We start from the raw sequence: 5939 nt of genomic DNA, 5'->3' as shown, positions 1-5939 counted from the left end.
TTTCCACGAATTCATCTTAAGTTGCTGCCTCAAAATCTATTTTCTCAAAATCCATCCTGTGGGAAGATTAAGGAGACATAATTTTCCCTATTTCTCCCACTATGTACAACAAAAACTCTGGCATTGTTATTTAAAGCAAACACAGGAGAAGAAAGGCAGAACAGCTAGGGACCTTGGGACCCAAGGAATGACATGATGATGAGTTTACTGAGTTATCTTTTTGCTTCATATGTGGCAGACTTGGAGCTGAAGAAACTGGCAACTCAGAAATGCCAACAGACACGGGAGAAAAAAAAAATTCTGCTCTCCCTAATCAAAAAAAAAAAAAACAGGGTAGGCCACCCAGAGAGATACTTTTAGACAGTAACTGTTCTACTCAAGGCAAACATCACAGGAAAAATGAAGGCCTCATCCCCATCTGCACCAGCAAGGGCAGAGTGGCGGCGGCAATGAGGTGTCCTCCCTCCACCAGCTGGGATGCTGTCAGAAAAGGCTGAATGGAGGGTTAGGACTTTCACAAGCTCCCAGAGATAATGGGGCCACCCCTCCATGGTATCAGTGGAGGGCCGGGGAGCCAGACTTCTGCCTCTGCCCAGCAGCAACAAGGAACCCTCTGCTCATGTGTTGTTAGACTGAGTGGGGAACATAGATTTCTACCTTCATCTGGCAGTAAAGAGACTTCGCTGATTTCCCCTCTCCCTCTGTCCCTGCCAGGATAATGTCAAACAAACAAACAAACAAAAAAGTCAGCTAAAACAGAGGCTAAATAAGATGCAGAGTTTCATAATACAGTTCCAAAAATTCCCAAATATCAATCAAATGTCACTTGCTACACCAAGAACCAGGAAAATCTCAGGGGAAAAACAACCATCAGTAGAGGAGAAACACTGAGAAGATAGAGATGTTAGAATTAACTGAGAAAGACTTTAAAGCAACCATTATAAAATCAATTCAACAAGCAATTTTGAGTGTGTTTAAACCAATCAGAAAACATAAAAGCTCCGTAAAGAAATAGAAAATCTCAGCAAAGAAATGGAAGTTAAAAAGAAGACCAAATGAAAATTTAGAACAGAAAAATATAATGACTGAAATAATAAATCTCAATGGATGAGCTCAACAACCAGATGAAGGTGGGAGATGAATCAGTAAACTTGAATGCGTTGATAGAAACTAGAAATTAGCAAATCTGGACAACAGAGAGAAAATAAATGAAAAAAAAAAAGAAGAAGAAGAAAAGAAATAGAGAAATGAAAAGAGCCACAGGGGACTTGTGGGAGTATAACAAAGGATCTAACATTTGTGCCATCAGAGACCCAGAAGGAGAGGTTGAAGACAGGGAGGGGAGGGCGGGGGGGCTGCAAAATATGCAAATATATGGCAGAAAGATTTCTGAATCTGGCAAAAGAAATAAACCTACATATTCAAGAAGCTGAGTGAACTACAAACAGAATAAACCCAAAGAAACACACCGAGACACAACATATTCAAACTTCTGAAGATAAAGACAAAGAAACATCTTAAAAGCAGTGGAAAAAAAAAATAACCTACGTGTTATCTAGAGGTGAAAAACAGTGGATTTGAATGTGGGTTTGTGGTAATGGACTTTATTTCTTATTTCTATTTTTCTATATGTTTTTTTCATTTTCTTTAAAACAAGCATTTGAATTCTGTAAAGGAAAACAATTAAAATTTAAGTAGTGCTAATCTTTTTTTCACTCTAATTTTTCAAGAGCTGAAAGAAGTGAACTGTCAACCCAGAATTCTACATCCAGTGAAATATTTTGCAGGACTCTAGGGAAAATCAAGATGCTCTCAAATGAAGAAAAACTAAGAGAAATTGTCACCATCAGACTTACCCTGCACAGCAGATCTTAATAATCTGACTCAGATGTTTTCTCCACAATTCTGATCCAAAAAGGTCTACCTAAACATAGAAAAGAGTGAGAAATCATGAACACTTTAAATCTTTTATACATCACTACTGAATTGACTGTATACACTATTTATGTTGAAATTAACAATAATGTTTTCTAACATAGGTTTTGTCACTCTCATTTAGTCTTTTCAGTATAATCATGAAATATGTCAATAGCCCTTCCTGAAAACTTACAGATGGCTAACCAGATCAGGTAAATCTCTGGAACCAACAAAGATTACAATCTAAGACCCAGAGTAGACAGAAACAGTTAAACCTTAGAGAGTGTCACCTCAACATATCAGAATGAAACACCTTTTCTACAGATTTAAAAATTAGAATGAAAAAAAAATTAGCACTATTTAAATTTGGTTTTGTGGTAATAGACTTCTTTCTTTCTATTTTTCTTTTTTTTTTTAACACATTGGTGTATAATTGCTTTACAATGGTGTGTTAGTTTCTGCTTTATAACAAAGTGAATCAGCTACACATATACATATATACCCATATCCCCATATCCCCTCCCTCTTGCATCTCCCTTCCACCCTCCCTATCCCACCCCTCCAGGCGGTCACAAAGCACCGAGCTGATCTCCCTGTGCTATGCAGCTGCTTCCCACTAGCTATCTATCTTACATTTGGTAGTGTATATATGTCCATGCCACTCTCTCACTTCATCCCAGCTTACCCTTCCCCCCTCCCTGTGTCCTCAAGTCCATTCTCTACCTCTGTGTCTTTATTCCTGTCCTGCCCCTAGATTCTTCATTCTATATTTTTCCAAAAAAACAAAAAACAAAAAAAAAACAAGCATTTGAATACTGTAAAGAAAAAAATTTAAACATTGTCTAATTTGGTAAATATGATTATGCCACCCATCCTCAGACTCAGATTCTAATGTAAGTAATACGTGATGTGTAAGTAAGTATTTGGCCATGCACAGTAAGAGTTTGGGAAATCTGCCTACAATGTGATAATCTCCTTAGGATGTCTCTTCTTCACGGAGAATAAACTCTTTATTCTTTAATTTTTTCTTCTAAATCCTCTTCCATCTGTTATTTGTCTGCCCTTCTCATACTATACTTCTTGATAATTTCATGAGCTTTGTCTTTGTTTCTTATAATATAATCCTAATATTTTATCTACTGTCTCTCGCAAATATACGTGTGCGGGTATATGTGGATGTCTGTGTCTGTCTGTGATGTGTGTGTGTATATATATGTATTTGTACATACATATGTGTACCTGTGTGGGTTACATCTATGCGTATGCCTGTGCCTGTATATGTGTATGAGTCTATGTGTGTGTAGTCAGGTGTGTGTGTTGATTACATATGTGTTTGTGTGTTTAAGCGTGTATATCTGTTTTTATTTATCTGTCCATCTATCTACCCCTAAACTTATATGTCTTCTTGTCTACCTACCTAATTACCTCCCACTTATCTCCCTATAGTCCAAAACAAGAATCACTTCATACCTTTTAGAATACTGTTTCACTTAACAAATTCAAATAACTCTCTTATCAAAAATATATGCCCAAGGATTCTTCAATATATGCAAATCAATCAGTGTGATAAACCATATTAACAAATTGAAGGAGAAAAACCACATGATCATCTCAATAGATGCAGGAAAAGCTTGCGACAAAATTCAACGTGCATTAATGATAAAAAACCCTCCAGAAGGTAGGCATAGAGGGAACTTACCTCAACATAATAAAGGCCATATATGACAAACCCACAGCCAACATAATTCTCAATGGTGAAAAACTGAAACCATTCCCTCTAAGATCAGGAACTAGACAAGGTTGTCCACTCTCACCACTATTATTCAACATAGTTTTGGAAGTTTTAGCCACAGCAATCAGAGAAGAAAAAGAAGTAAAAGGAATCCAAATCAGAAAAGAAGAAGTAAAGCTGTCAGTGTTTGCAGATGACATGATACTATACATAGAGAATCCTAAAGATGCTACCTGAAAACTACTAAATTCATTTACTAAATGAATTTAGTAAATTAGCAGGATACAAAATTAATGCACAGAAATCTCTTGTATTCCTATACACTAATGATGAAAAATCTGAAAGAGAAATTAAGGAAACACTCCCATTTACCACTGCAACAAAAAGAATAAAATACCTAGGAATAAACCTACCTAAGGAGACAAAAGACCTGTAAGCAGAAAACTGTAAGACACTGATGAAAGAAATTAAAGATGATACAAATAGATGGAGAGATATACCATGTTCTTGGACTGAAAGAATCAACACTGTGAAAATGACTGTTCTACCCAAAGAAATCTACAGATTCAATGCAATCCCTATCAAACTACCACTTGCATTTTTCACAGAGCTAGAACAAAAAATTTCACAATTTATATGGAAACACAAAAGACCCTGAATAGCCAAAGCAATCTTGAGAAAGAAAAACGGAGCTGGAGGAATCAGGCTCCCGGATTTCAGACTATACTACAAAGCTACGGTAATCAAGACAGTATGGTACTGGCACAAAAACAGGAATATAGATCAATGGAACAAGATAGAAAGCCCAGAGATAAACCCACACACATATGGTCACCTTATTTTTGATAAAGGGGGCAAGAATATAAAGTGGAGAAAAGACAGCCTCTTCAATAAGTGGTGCTGGGAAAACTGGACAGCTACATGTAAAAGAATGAAATTAGAACACTCCCTAACACCATACACAAAAATAAACTCAAAATGGATTAAAGACCTAAATGTAAGACTGGACACTATAAAACTCTTAGAGGAAAACATAAGCAGAACACACTATGACATAAATCACAGCAAGATCCTTTTCAACCCAGCTCTAGAGAAATGGAAATAAAAGCAAAAATAAACAAATGGGACCTAATGAAACTTAAAAGCTTTTGCACAGCAAGGGAAAACATAAACAAGATGAAAAGACAACCCTCAGAACAGGAGAAAACATTTGCAAACTAAGCAACGGACAAAGGATTAATCTCCAAAATTTACAAGCAGCTCATGCAGCTCAATATTAAAAAAAAAAAAAAAACCCAATCCAAAAATGGACAGAAGACCTAAATAGACATTTCTCCAAAGAAGTTATACAGATTACCAACAAACACATGAAAGGGTGCTCAACATCACTAATCATTAGAGAAATGCAAATCAAAACCACAATGAGGTATCACCTCACACGGGTCAGAATGGCCATCATCAAAAAATCTACAAACAATAAATGCTTGAGGGGGTGTGGAGAAAAGGGAACCCTCTTGCACTGTTGGTTGGAATGTAAATTGATACAGCTACTATGGAGAATGGTATGGAGGTTCCTTAAATAACTAAAAATAGAACTACCATCTGATCCAGCAATCCCACTCCTGGGCATATACCCTGAGAAAGCCATAATTCAAAGAGACACATGAACCCTAATGTTCATTGCAGCTCTATTTAGAATAGCCAGGACATGGAACCAACCTAAGTGTCCATCGACAGATGAATGGATAAAGAAGATGTGGCACATATATACAATGGAATATTACTCAGCCATAAAAAGAAATGAAATTGAGTTATTTGTAGTGAGGTGGATGGACCTAGAGTCTGTCATACAGAGTAAAGTAAGTCAGAAAGAGGAAAACAAATACTGTATGCTAACACATATATATGGAATCTAAGAAAAAAAAATGTCATGAAGAACCTAGGGGTAAGACGGGAATAAAGACACAGACCTACTAAAGAATGGACTTGAGGATATGGGGAGGGGGAAGGGCAAGCTGTGACAAAGTGAGAGAGTGGCATGGACATATATACACTACCAAATGTAAAATAGATAGCTAGTGGGAAGCAGCTGCATAGCACAGGGAGATCAGCTCGGTGCTTTGTGATCACCTAGAGGGGTGGGATAGGGAGGGTGGTAGGGAGACACAAGAGGGAGGGGATATGGGGATATATGTTTATTTATAGCTGATTCACTTTGTTATAAAGCAGAAACTAACACACGATTGTAAAGCAATTATACTGCAATAAAGATGTTAAAAAAAAAAAAATA

The sequence above is a fragment of the Lipotes vexillifer genome, unplaced genomic scaffold (assembly GCF_000442215.2).
Source record: "Lipotes vexillifer unplaced genomic scaffold, Lipotes_vexillifer_v1.1 scaffold19, whole genome shotgun sequence".
Classification (NCBI taxonomy): Eukaryota; Metazoa; Chordata; class Mammalia; order Artiodactyla; family Lipotidae; genus Lipotes; species Lipotes vexillifer.
The sequence above is the reverse complement of the archived record's forward strand: the minus strand, read 5'-3'. Positions refer to the sequence as shown.